We start from the raw sequence: 13,007 nt of genomic DNA on the forward strand, positions 1-13,007 counted from the left end.
TGCCAATAACGGTCCAAATGTTTTTTTGGGAATTTTTTTCGAACTTTGTGACACATCCAAGCTATTAGATTTCACATCAGATGGTTGCAAGAAATTGTGACGTCCTCGCACCAAAAGCAAATGGTCTCATTGTATATAATTTTTTATTTAATGTTGAAATTATGCATATAGCTGTCAGACAAAGGAAAATTGTTTCATGAGGGCTGGATCGCATTTCTACGTATGTGGTCCAAAAAGTTTAAAGCATCCATCTTAAAGATGGATGCCAATAACGGTCAATGGATTACATTGACAGGCATTCCATAGATCTAAGGATAAAAGCTTATCCCGAATTCTAACAAACCTATTTTCCAAAGCCTTACTGGCATCTCCTTTACCACGAGTAGGAAAACAGTCTTGTTATCTCCCAAGACTTTAACCTTTGGAGCAAATGATAGACCCATCCTTTTTTTCCCTAGTCATTAAGACCAAAAATATCATTCGAGAGAGAGGAGAATGAACCTACCATAGGGAAATGAGCTTCCAGGAGTAGACCACCTAATAGGTCATACCATACTGAAACTGCAGGCATCAAGCCACCAACTTCCTCGCTCTCGCCATCACCTGAATCACCAATCCCCATGTTGCGTGCACGTAAATATTATGAAGAAGTAGGGAAAGTTGAGGGAGAGATCTGTGGTCACAGTTGTTGATTCACAAGTACAAGTAGTCTTGTCAATAAAATATGGGATTCTACACAATGGGATAAAATATGGGATTCTACACAATGGGAACTGTGGTCACAGTTGTTGATTCACAATTAAAAGTACTATTGTCAATAAAATATGGGATTGTATACATTGAGACCATTTACTTTTGATACAAGGTGGTCACAATTCCTTACAACCATTTGTTGAGAAATTTGATAGTTTGGATGTATCACAAAGTTCAAGAATTTTTTTTTTGAAGTTTGAGCTTGATCAATGGAATAATTGTACCCACCTAATTTAACATGCAATAGTCAAAATTAATGTGACCATCTTGTATCAAAGATAAATGTTCTTATTCTATACTTTTTCATAAAATATTACACTATGAATCTTATTAACTATTTATAATTAATTATATTATCACCACATAAGTGGAATTATAAAATTATTATTTTAATTTTTAATAATTGTTCCAATTACAAAGATCGCATTTAACTTGGGCATTATTATTGTTATCCTAAATTAACTTCTTCCTGTATAAGTTAAAATGATTCAAAATCCAAAAATCTAAATTTTAAATCAAAATGCAAACCCCATTAAATTTATAATTTTATATTGATATTGTATTTTCCTATCTTCAATAAAAATATTTCTCAAATTTCACAAATGTAAATAATTTATGAATGGTGTACGAACAACTAGTGGAGAGACGAGTGAGTTTTCAGTCACAATATGTCTACATTAAGGGTCAGCATTGAACCCGTACCCTTTTGTCTTAGTTTCGGATGACTTCACTAAGCACCTACAAGATGAGGTACCGTTGTGCATGTTGTTCGCAGATGATAATTTGATCGATGAGATCCGAATCGCCATCAACGCAAAGTTAAACTTTGAAGGGATACGCTAGAATCCAAAGGTTTTAAAATTAGTCGAACTAAGACAGAGTATATGGAGCACAAATTTATTAATAATAGGAGTAGAGGCCAAAAAGTACAAAAAAGATCGCTCTTTCGATATCTTGGGTCGATAAACTAGCAAAATAGAGAAATCGAGGAAGATGTCGTACATAGAATTAGAGTTGGGTGACGAAGTGGAGATGTGCAACTAGAATTTTATATGATCGCTGCATACCAATGAGGCTGAAGGGCTAGTTATATAAGACAACGGTGAAATTAGCTTTACTCTATAGGGCGGAATGTTCGGCAGATAAAACAATATACTCATAGAATTAGTGTAGCGGAGATGAGTATGTTGAGATGGATGAGTGGTACGGCCAGAAAGTATAGAATGCATAATGTATCTATTCGAGAGAATTTAGATGTGGCACCAATAGGTGATAAAATGAGAGAGAGTAGACTTATGTGTTGGCCATGTGTGGGCCTACCAATTACAATACCTGTTAGGAGGTGAAAATTAGTTCAAGTGGAAAGACTGAAAAGGGCAAGGGGTAGGCCCAAAAGAACATGGTTGGGAGTAGTTCGAAAAGGACGTGGTTGGGGACTTATGACCTCACTGAGGATATGACCTTTAATAGAGCAGAATGAAGAACCAGTATTCATGTAATCGACCTCAATTAATTGGAAAAAGGCTAAAATGATGATGATGAAATAATTTATGAATTATAGAAAATAATTTTTAAAACCATTATTTATGAGTGGAAAATATTTAAAAATTTTGTTCTAAAATAATTTGATATTTTTTTCTATGTAATAAAAATCAAAATTGAGGGTATAATATGTAGCTTTCATTCGAATAAATGACAAAGATTGTGGTAGCTAGCCTACTAAGTTTTACTATGTTTAGGGTGATAAAGATTAGAGATTTTTTATTACAAAATGGTTTAGAAAGATATGCTATTCAATTACAAAAGAGTTAGAAATTTAAGATTTCCAATCTAAATATGCAAAACTATAAGGGATAGCTTTTTCTCTTATTTTTCTTTTCAATATTAGTACATTATTACTTTCTAGGCATATATAGAGTGTGCCATGACACACATGGACAGCGACACATGCACACCTCATTGTTAGTCCTAAAGGCACTAACATAAGATTTTACCAAATGTTAACCTCATTGTCATTGAATATCCCGAATCGTATTTTCATCACTTCCATTCATCATCTCTTTAATCTTTAAGCTTTTAGAGGTTACTTTTCTAAATAACTCGGGAAATTGAATTATAAGAGGTTGATCTCCTATCCACTTCTGCTGCCAAATCTAGCCTTTTCCTCCATCACCCACTAGTATTCTCATGTTTCTCGTGAAAATCTCTCGACACGCTACAATTCCTTCCACATTCTTACTTCTTTCGCTACAACCTATTATCTATATCTATACCATTCTCTCACTAAGAAAAACCCTTCATAACTGAGTGTCTTCATTTGCAGATCTCCACTGCCATTTGATTAGAAGTGTGTTGTTGATCACCTTAACCTTTTCACCACCATCCCACCATCTTTAACAGGGTTTTACACGTTACACCAAGCCACCAGACAACCCCTCATTACTTCCTCACAAGATCTTTCTCATTAAACCTTCTAGTTGCTTCAATGCCATATTTGACATTTTACATAATGACAAAAAATGTATTTGGTAAATTGAACCAAAGTTAACCTCCCCCCAGCTATAAAATTTTGACTTCCACATATCCAATTTATATTGTTTTCTTTGTACTGTCAAATCCTATAGAGATCTAGTCAGTCTTGTATCAGTAAGTCGTAATCCTATATACTTCATAGGAAACCCATCGACTCCACAAACTAGCATACCCTCTTACCTCTGCACCTCCTCATCCCCACATGCCACACCAATTAAGCTTGTCTTTTCAACATTAACTCTGAGGGTTGTTACTATTTTAAAGCATTTGAGGAACCGTTTCAGTACCAGCACATTCTTTTCTCTTGCAATACAAAATATAAGGATGTGATTTGCATATTACAGATGGTACACCATGGTGTGCCATCTATTCACCTTAAACCCATTAAGCATACCTTCATCCTCCACAACCTTCAACATTAAACTGCATGTTTCTGCTATAAAGGTAAAGAATAATGGGAAAAAACACCTTGTCTATACCACCTAGTAGCTTTGAAAAACCTCTCGGCTTGCCATTAATTAGAACCCAGAAATGGGCACCTTTAAAATTTTGTTTAGCATCTCCCAATCTACCGTATCATATGCTTTTCTCAAATCCATTTTTTATATAACCCCAGGCTCATTCAGCTTTTCTTGAACTAATACATTCTTGAACACAAATATTCTTATCAGTATTTGTCTTCCTCTACTAACCTACCCAAGCACTTAGTTATGACTATGTAGAAGCTAGCCAACAAATTTGAAAACTAGGTGCCCACACGACTTAGTGTCGGTATAGGGGGTTTTAGAAACTTTGAAAACTTTGTTGGATACGTTTGAACGTGTGTGGTAAATGTGTGTAAAATCAACACTCTAGTGGTGTGCGCAAGTGGTGTGATCAAGCGGACAGCTAATGTAAAAGATAGAAATAGAACAAAAAGATAAGGATTTTGAAATCAAGAATTCTAAACTAAGTAGATAAGATTGAAAATTAAATCTAACCTAGATAAGCCAAAGAAAGCCTAATCTAACCCTAGGTCATATCTTTTTTTATTTTTTTATTTATTATTATTTTTTAATTTTTATGGAATTTTAGATCGGAAACCGGAAATAGAAAACTTAGAAATCACATGGAGGCGAAACAAGGTACAAAACGGGATTGCGAAAAACTTTTCGACATTTTTGCTACAGCGTGACTCGGTTCGAGTTGTCTTGTGTGTCTCTGTTCGACTCATGACGGTTATGCGCGACTTGAATCAAGTCGTGTCGCGTGACTCTGTTCTAGTTATGCTATCCATAAGGCCCCAGATCGGATTCTAGGGTCATTTTCAGTGGATTTCAAGTGTTTTTTGGCTAAACCTACTAGTAGTGCCAGCTCCAGAATCCATTTACTAGGCCTAAAAAAGCTTAAATTCTAACTAAATAAAAGAAATAAAAAATAACCATAAAATAAGAATAAAAAATAATATAAATAAATAAATATTAATAAATTTGAAGTTGGGGCTTGTATCAGCACTGCCGGTTAATTTACACCTTTAAATGCTTTCTCTTGCTTTCTTGAAGAATGGCTCTAAGGTTTTGATTTGGATCAAGGAGAACTTGTTCCTAGGGTTTTGATTTGTAGAGAAATTTGGAGAGGATCTATATTTAGGGTCTCTAGCCTGAGGTTTTCTAGGGATTTTTCATAATTTTCTTGATATTTTTCCTAATTTTGTAGGTTTTTTAGGATTTTTTCTATTTTCCTAGGGATTTTTTGATTAATTTCCTAGGTTTTTTTTCCTCATTTTTAGGATCTTTTTCTAATTTCTAGAATATTCTAAGAATTTTTTAATATTTTTAGGGATTTTCCTAAGGATTTTGGGATTATTTTTGGATATTTTTCTAAGGAATTTGAGGGGGTATTTATACGATTAGACTAGAGTTTAATCTCCTAGTTCTAATTTGATTAAGAATTAATTTAGATTTTTTCTTGAATATACTAAATTAAAAATGACCTAGAAATCGTAATCAAAAGAGGATTTAGGATCCCAAACCGCTCTATGTCCATCGGCCTGTGAGACAGGCAACCTGTCTTGCGGCCCGACGATCCTCATGTTGTGTAGCCCTCACACAAAATGTGTCGGGTCGTGCAGTGGACTGAAACATCATTTCCTTGAACAATTTTCCACATGCCATAACTTTCTAACTGTAAGCTTAATATATGTGATTCTTGGGCCTTTGAAAGCTTGCGACTTATTCTATAATTTGGAACCAAATTAGGTAAAATTTGAGTTACTTTTGAAGGGTCAATAAAGCTAGGACTTCGGGGTCTCGATTATAGCTTTTCGAGTGTTAGATTAATGTTTGGGTCAGTTTTCTAGGTTCATAAGGCTCATGGATGTCTAAAGTGACTGTTTGGAGGTATTAGGATAGGTTTTGGATACTATTAGGATAATTCTAACCGGTCTAGATTCAATATGGCTCACTAAAGTTAATGCGGTCCTTCAGACTCAGAATCAGAGTTTCTAGAGATTTTCTTAGCCAGCATTATGAGGGGGGTATTTGTACATTTTCATAAAAAAAAAAGAAAGAAAGAAATTGGAATCAACAGGGATCCAAACAAGTTATTATACAAGAAAGAACATTTCCCATGTTCCTAATTTACATATTCCAGTTTCCATAGAGATTTCCATATACATGTTACCAAACAAACCTAATAAGGAATTACTTTCATCAATTACCCCATGAAAAATTAAGGCTTGATAATAGACCTTGGATTAAATAAGGAAGCAACATAATAAAAGCTAAAAAGGGGGCCCCCTTATGGCCTCTATGTGCATTGTTACAAGTGGGTCGTTCGATAAAAGTAAAGTAAGAAATGGGTGTCTTTTTCTCGTAATTGGAGAGTCCCAAGTCACCAAAGGAGCGCATAAAGTCCATTTTTGTGGGTGCCCATCACAAGCCGCATTTTTATACTTCTGAGTTTTGAATAATAATTGAGCATGTATACTATGCTCCCTTGGGAGAATAGTTTATTTCTACTCCCTCGGTCATTTGACTTATCAGGGAAGACTTTTATTTAATATGAAATCTTCGTAACCAATTAAGAATCACCGGATAGTAATTGTCAAAAAAAAAAAAAAAAAATTTAAAATATGATTTTTCTAATACCTAAATTTCACCCTCTAAAACTTGGATGTCCTTTTTCTTTGTGTTAAAGAAATTGTATACCTAAAATTGGGGATCCTAAAACTAATTCTAGATTTGAGTGCAAGTGCGGGAATAAATAGACGGTATTACTTCCCGAAAGAATAGCATATCTTTTGGCATGTTGAGTGTGCTAGGAAGAAAGGTTGTATTGTGATGTGGGACCCACAACCATGCTTGGCCTTGAATGCAGATGGGTTGGGTGGTGGTGGCGTGAATTGAGAACTCAAACACCAAAGAGTTTAATTCTTATACGATTCTCATTGATAAGAAAGATTGATTTGATTGATAGATGGAGAGAGAGAAAGAGGAGGTTGCATATGGTGTAGAGAGAGAGAGAGGTGGTGCATATACGGGGGAGAGGAAAAGATTGAGCCAAGGTAAATTATGCATTGGGTGCAATACGCATATGGATGCATCCGAAGTTGTAGAGGTAATGTGCATGGTATATGCTTTTGATGTAAAATGTTTTTAGAATTATCTTAAAGTTTATTTTTATATTTAATTATAAAATTTTAAATTTTAAAATTAGTTAAAATCATGTAGATCTATAAACCCATGAAAATCTTATAAATAGACGGTGTAGATAATATATTATAAAATACACTCTTTGTTAGACTTAAAATCTTTTTACTTTTCATGGTCATACATCTCGATGTTATCAATCAAAAGGTTTTTCAACATTAAACCTACCTTTTTTGATAGATTAAAGTTCGAGGAAAGGAAAGGCAAGTGGTTGATTGCATTTGTTTATTTCTTGAATGAATATCAACTATTTTCTGAGTGAATATCAACAACATCCTAGCTATGTAATATAGACATGCGTGTCGATTTAAGAGATAACGATACTATGTGGATCTATGCTATGCAAATCCAAATATTTTGTCTTTTTTGTAAGGTTCTCGATAAATTTTAACTTACGTAATTGAGAATCTCAAATACCGGAATCTCACCCAAGATCGTCTACATGATTGGCTAAATCCAAAATAGATGAAAATAATTATAAATCGAATGTAAGACATAAAGTAAAAATAAAAAAACACATCACAACAATACACGATTTACGTGGTTCACTATGTAGGGCTACAAGAGATATACCTATCTCTAAACATTGGTAAAAGACTATCACCGATCTTCCCTTTTGAACCCGCTCTCCTCACCAATCAATACCGCGATCAACGTATTTCCCACTACTTATCGCTGTCGAAAATAGCACTTTGAGAGCAACTGAGAGTTTTTTTTCTTTAGAAGTAAACATCTTACCAACCCAAAACCAATGGGAATACCACCTCTCTCTCGGAGGCCATGTTTCTCTCTCTTGGAGGCATATCTCCATCTTGGAGATCCATTCCCATAAGCCCCAAAGTGATGATCCTAAAAAAGATGAGTATTATGCTTACTTTAACTCTTTTATATAGAGATCACTTTCTTGCTTCTCAAGAAGTCATTTTCCTTTATACGATAATACCCTTAATTTTTTAATGAAACATAGATATGATGATTTTGACTATCACCAAACCTAACAATCTCCGCCTTGATGGAAAAATCACCAAGTTCATCTTGCTGACCTGCATTGGATAGATTTCATGATTTCTTCTCACTTGCCTCCTTTGTTGAATTTTTACAAACACTTTGCCTGCATATTTATCCACCTCGAAGCATGTACCTATATAACTTATTTATTTATTTTTTTCTTGATTCAAGTCTTAGCTCCGTACATATCTTATGCTCTGATACAAATTATAGGGTTCTTAGTAACCCTTAGTTTGAGGAACTGGAAATCCCAATTACTGGGATCCCATCCAAGATCCTATACATGATTGGCTAAGTGAGAAGTAAATGAAAACAACTATAAATCGAATGTAAGAAATAAATCAAACATAAAAAAGCACACCACAACAATACATGATTTACACGGTTTACCTCGTAGGGCTACATCTATAGCCTCGGCAACTAGAAATCCACTATCACAATAAAAATTACAGTTTCAGGTGACAAGAGATATATCTCTCTTCAAACATCGATAAAAGACCATTATCGATCTTCCCTTCTAAATTAATTGCCCTGCCAATCAACACTGGCGATCAATCTCTTTCCCACTGCTACACCACTATCGGAAAGAGCACCTTGAGAGAAACTGAGAGTTTTTCTCTCTCTAGAAGTGGAAGTCTTACCAATCCAAATCCTATGGGAATACTGCCTCTCTCTTGAAGGTCATATTTCTCTCTCTTGGAGCTATATCTCCGTCTTGGAGATCCATTCCCATAACTTCAAAGGGGTGACCCTCAAAATGATTATTATTATGCTTTTTTTAACTTTTACATAGAGGTCACTCAAGAAAGTCTTTTTTTTTTTTTTATGATAAGACCCTTAATCTTTTAATGAAAACATAGATATTGTGATTTTGACTATTACCAAACCTAATATTTTTCTGTGAAATCTCGTTACAAAATTACTTTGATGTAATCTAAATGGGTTTTGATTAGGATATGCTACATTAATGGTCAACTTAGAATTTAATACTACAAAAACTTGCCTCTAAAATGCCACTATCGGTTTAAAATTCACTTTTGAATATAAAGTATTCATGTATTTTAGGAAGTCATTTTCTCTTTTTGAAATCCTTCCAAACCTAAATTTCAAATTTAAAAAGGTTAGAAGGAGTTGTGATGGGTGTATTTGTCAAAACAATCATTATTTTTTTATTAAAAAATTATTTAAATAGGTAACTTTACCATCAAGCAAGGGCAAATTGAAATTTTCAAAAAAGTACAAAGACATTTTGGAAGCCAGTATCCCGAAACTTTATTTGTAAATTGCATTTGTCCTTTAGTTAAAATTTTAATTTTACCCTTTATGGAGATGACAAAAATATCCTTTGTCTTGTAGTAATATTTATAAACCCCACAAAAGTAACGTTTTTTAAAAATAAACAACAAAATTAATAAATCCACCCTTCACAACCCTCTCTATCTTGAACGTTTGTTATTTGAAGGGTTGTGAAGTTTAGAATATATATATATATATATATATATATATAGAGCCTAGGCTCTAAACAATCAAATTTGAGCCTACCTCAAAAATTTCATTAGAAGAGGTTGTCTTGATGCCCAAATATCTTCAAATTGATCATCTCGACATCAAGAAGCATGGACATAAGAAAAAAATGGATTTCAAGTTTTGGAAATAGTGTATTTTGTAACGTATTTTTGGACCATCAATTTTCAAGATTTTTAAATTTTCATAAATATGTCGATCTACACTATTTTTGAAGCTTTAAACTTTATAAATAAATATAAAAATATATTTTAAGGCTGTCACAAAGATTTCCAATATTGAAACCACATTTCTTGATACTATTTGAAGGCAGGTTCTAATTTCATTGTTTAGAGCCTAAGCTCTATACAAACTGCACCCATAGATATATATATATATATATATATATATATATATATATTTCTATGGAAAAGTCTTTCCAACGCCTATAGGTGAAAATCAATAATGATTTCGTCGACCCTCATCACCGTCCAAATTTTATCGTGTGGTCACAATTGTTTGGTAGTATTTTATTTTTTATTTTTATTTCTACAAATTGGAATGACCTGAAATTTGGAGGGTATGTACATATTATTGAGACGCATCTAATAAAAATATAAAAACAATTATCCTCAATAAATTGACCAAAATACCCCTAAAATTTTTTGGGGGTATTTTTGTCAATTTTTTTATGTAAAATATTTTTTTTTATATTTTTCAAAGATTCCCCTATTTTTTATGAATACACACTTCAAATTTCAAGTCATTCCGATTTGTAAAAAAAATAAAAAATAAAACACTATCAGACAATGGTGATCGCGCGATGAACTTTAGACGGTGATGGGGGTGGGCGAAATCACTGTTCATTTTCACCTATAGGCGTTGCGTAGTGTTTTCCATATATATATATATATATATATATATATATATATATATATATATATATATATATATATATAGGGTGGGGTTTGTATAGAGCCGAGGCTCTAAACAATCAAATTAGAGCATACCTTCAAATAATACCAAAAATATGTATGTATGTACGTATGTATGTACGTATGTATATGCATAGGGCAATGATTTCATGCAACCGTTGTATAGTAATATGATACAACAAGCTTAAAAAACCATCTTATGGTTATTTGTTTGATCAAAATTTTTAAATATACACTCTTTTCATTCTAATGAACAATTACAAAAAAAAAATAAAAATGAAAGCATAACCTAGAAAGGATTTTTTTAGCCTAATTAACATAGGTCCTTCATTTTGGTGAGATGCTTAGGTTTAGGCCTTAGAAGGATTTTTTCATTTCTAATTTTTTTGGATAGCTTTATTACCATTAGATGAACAGTGTTAAGAGAGAAAAAAATGATTTTGAGTTTATAAAGGCCAAGATATTGAAATTCACAAAATGAATGGTCCAGATTCGTTTTTGGATGGGAGTCATTTTGACCATATCTAGGGTTCAAATTGAACTTTTTTTTTTTGCGATGATTGATTATTGATATGAAGAGAGTGTGTGTGTAAAATTTGGGGTCATACAAATACCACAAACATAGTTTTCTAGAAGTGTTGTTTCATTATACTATGATACAACTGTTGCATTGGATCATTGCTCATACATGGCCCATTTTTTCTTGTGAGCCCATTGGTTCACAAAAGCATTTTCCATATGCAAGATGCTAGGGTGAGCCCACTAGCTCACAGAATAAGCCCAATTGCTTAGATTGAATCTAGGCCCATCTGACAGTCGAGAGTATTTGAATTTTAATTTTTTTTTCTATAAATCTAAATCACTTAAACTTTTAGGTGAATATTCTTCTCATCAATTCTCACCTAATAAAAATATTTTAAAAAAATAATCTACAAAATTAAAAATGAACAAATACCCCCAAAAATTTACGGGGGTATTTTGGTCATTTGTTTTCATGTAAAATATTGTTTTAATATTTTTCGAATATTCACCTATTTTTTATCAATACAATTCTAAAATTTCAAGTGAATTTAATTTGTAAAAAAAATTAAAATTCAAACATTATCAGGCATCCGTGATCGTTAGATCGACCGAGATTCAATCTGAGCCATTGAGCTCATTTTTTCTTGTGAGCCCATTGGTTCACAGAAGCATTTTTCATATATATATATATATATATATATATATATATATATATGGAAAAGATTCCTATGTTTCCCCTACAACATAACTTATATACTTCCCCCTATCCAACCGTCCATTCTGAATAGAAGGTTAAGTTTGCCCCAATCACAATGTAACGTCTCTACACTATTTAATTTTTAATTTTTTTTCTATAAACTATTTTGACACCAATTTTTGGATGTCCAATCCTCTATTTATATCGTACTAGCGAAAAATATAAAAAAATTATTTCCAATAAAATAAAATATCCAAAATACCCTTGAAAGTTTCAAGGGGTATTTTGATCATTATATTTTATCAAAAAATTATTTTTAATATTTTTTATAGTTGCGCCCTAATGAGAAGATGGCACATACTAAATTCCATATTCATACAATTTGTATAAAAAAAACTAAAAATAAATTACTTTGAGATGTCGGATCTAAGATCAAACGGTGAGTGACTCTCTTGATCAAAATTGGACGACTAGATAATAGGGGGAGGATAGTTCTTTTATGTTGTAGGGGAAGTATAAAAACTTTTCCATATATATATATATATATATATATATATATATATATATGGAAAAAACTGCGGTTAGCCCACTAGCTCGTATTAGCTCAATGGCCCAGATTGAATATGGGCCGATATGACGATCACCGATGTCTGATAGTGCTTGAAATTTTAGGTGTGTGTTTTTTTCATCAATGCGCACCTAATAAAAATATAAAAAAATTATTTGTGAAAATAAAATGACCAAAACACCCCCCAAAATTTTTCGAGGGTATTTTGGTCAATTTATTTCATGTCAAATATATTTTTGATATTTTTCAAAAATTCACCTATTTTTGATGAAAAAACGCCTAAGATTTTAAGTGATTTGGATTTAAAATAAAAAATAAAATTCAAACACTACCACACATTCGTGATTGTCAGATCGGCCCAAATTCAATATGGGCCATTAGGCTCATATGTTCATATAAACTAGTGGGTTCCTATATATAGAAAAATCTTCCCAATACCCATAGGCGAAAAATGAACAGTGATTTTGCCTACCCTAATCACCATCCAAACTTCATCGCATGGTCACTGTTGTCTGGTAGTATTTCAATTTTAAATTTTTTTCTACAAATCCAAATTAGTTGAAATTTGGAACTTATGTACATCTTAGTAAAGCGTACCTAATAAAAATATATAAAAAAATAATTCGTAAAATATAAATTGACCAAAATATCTCCAAAATTTTATGGGGGTATTTTTATCAATTTATATTTTACAAATTATTTTTTTCATATTTTTATTAGGTGCGCCTCACTAAAAAGTACACGCATTCCAAATTTCAAATCATTTCAATTAGAAAAACAATATGAAAATGGAAACACTA

This window comes from Amborella trichopoda, chromosome 13, assembly GCF_054954075.1.
Source record: "Amborella trichopoda isolate Santa Cruz 75 chromosome 13, AtrichopodaSantaCruz75HAP2 v2.0, whole genome shotgun sequence".
Lineage (NCBI taxonomy): Eukaryota > Viridiplantae > Streptophyta > Magnoliopsida > Amborellales > Amborellaceae > Amborella > Amborella trichopoda.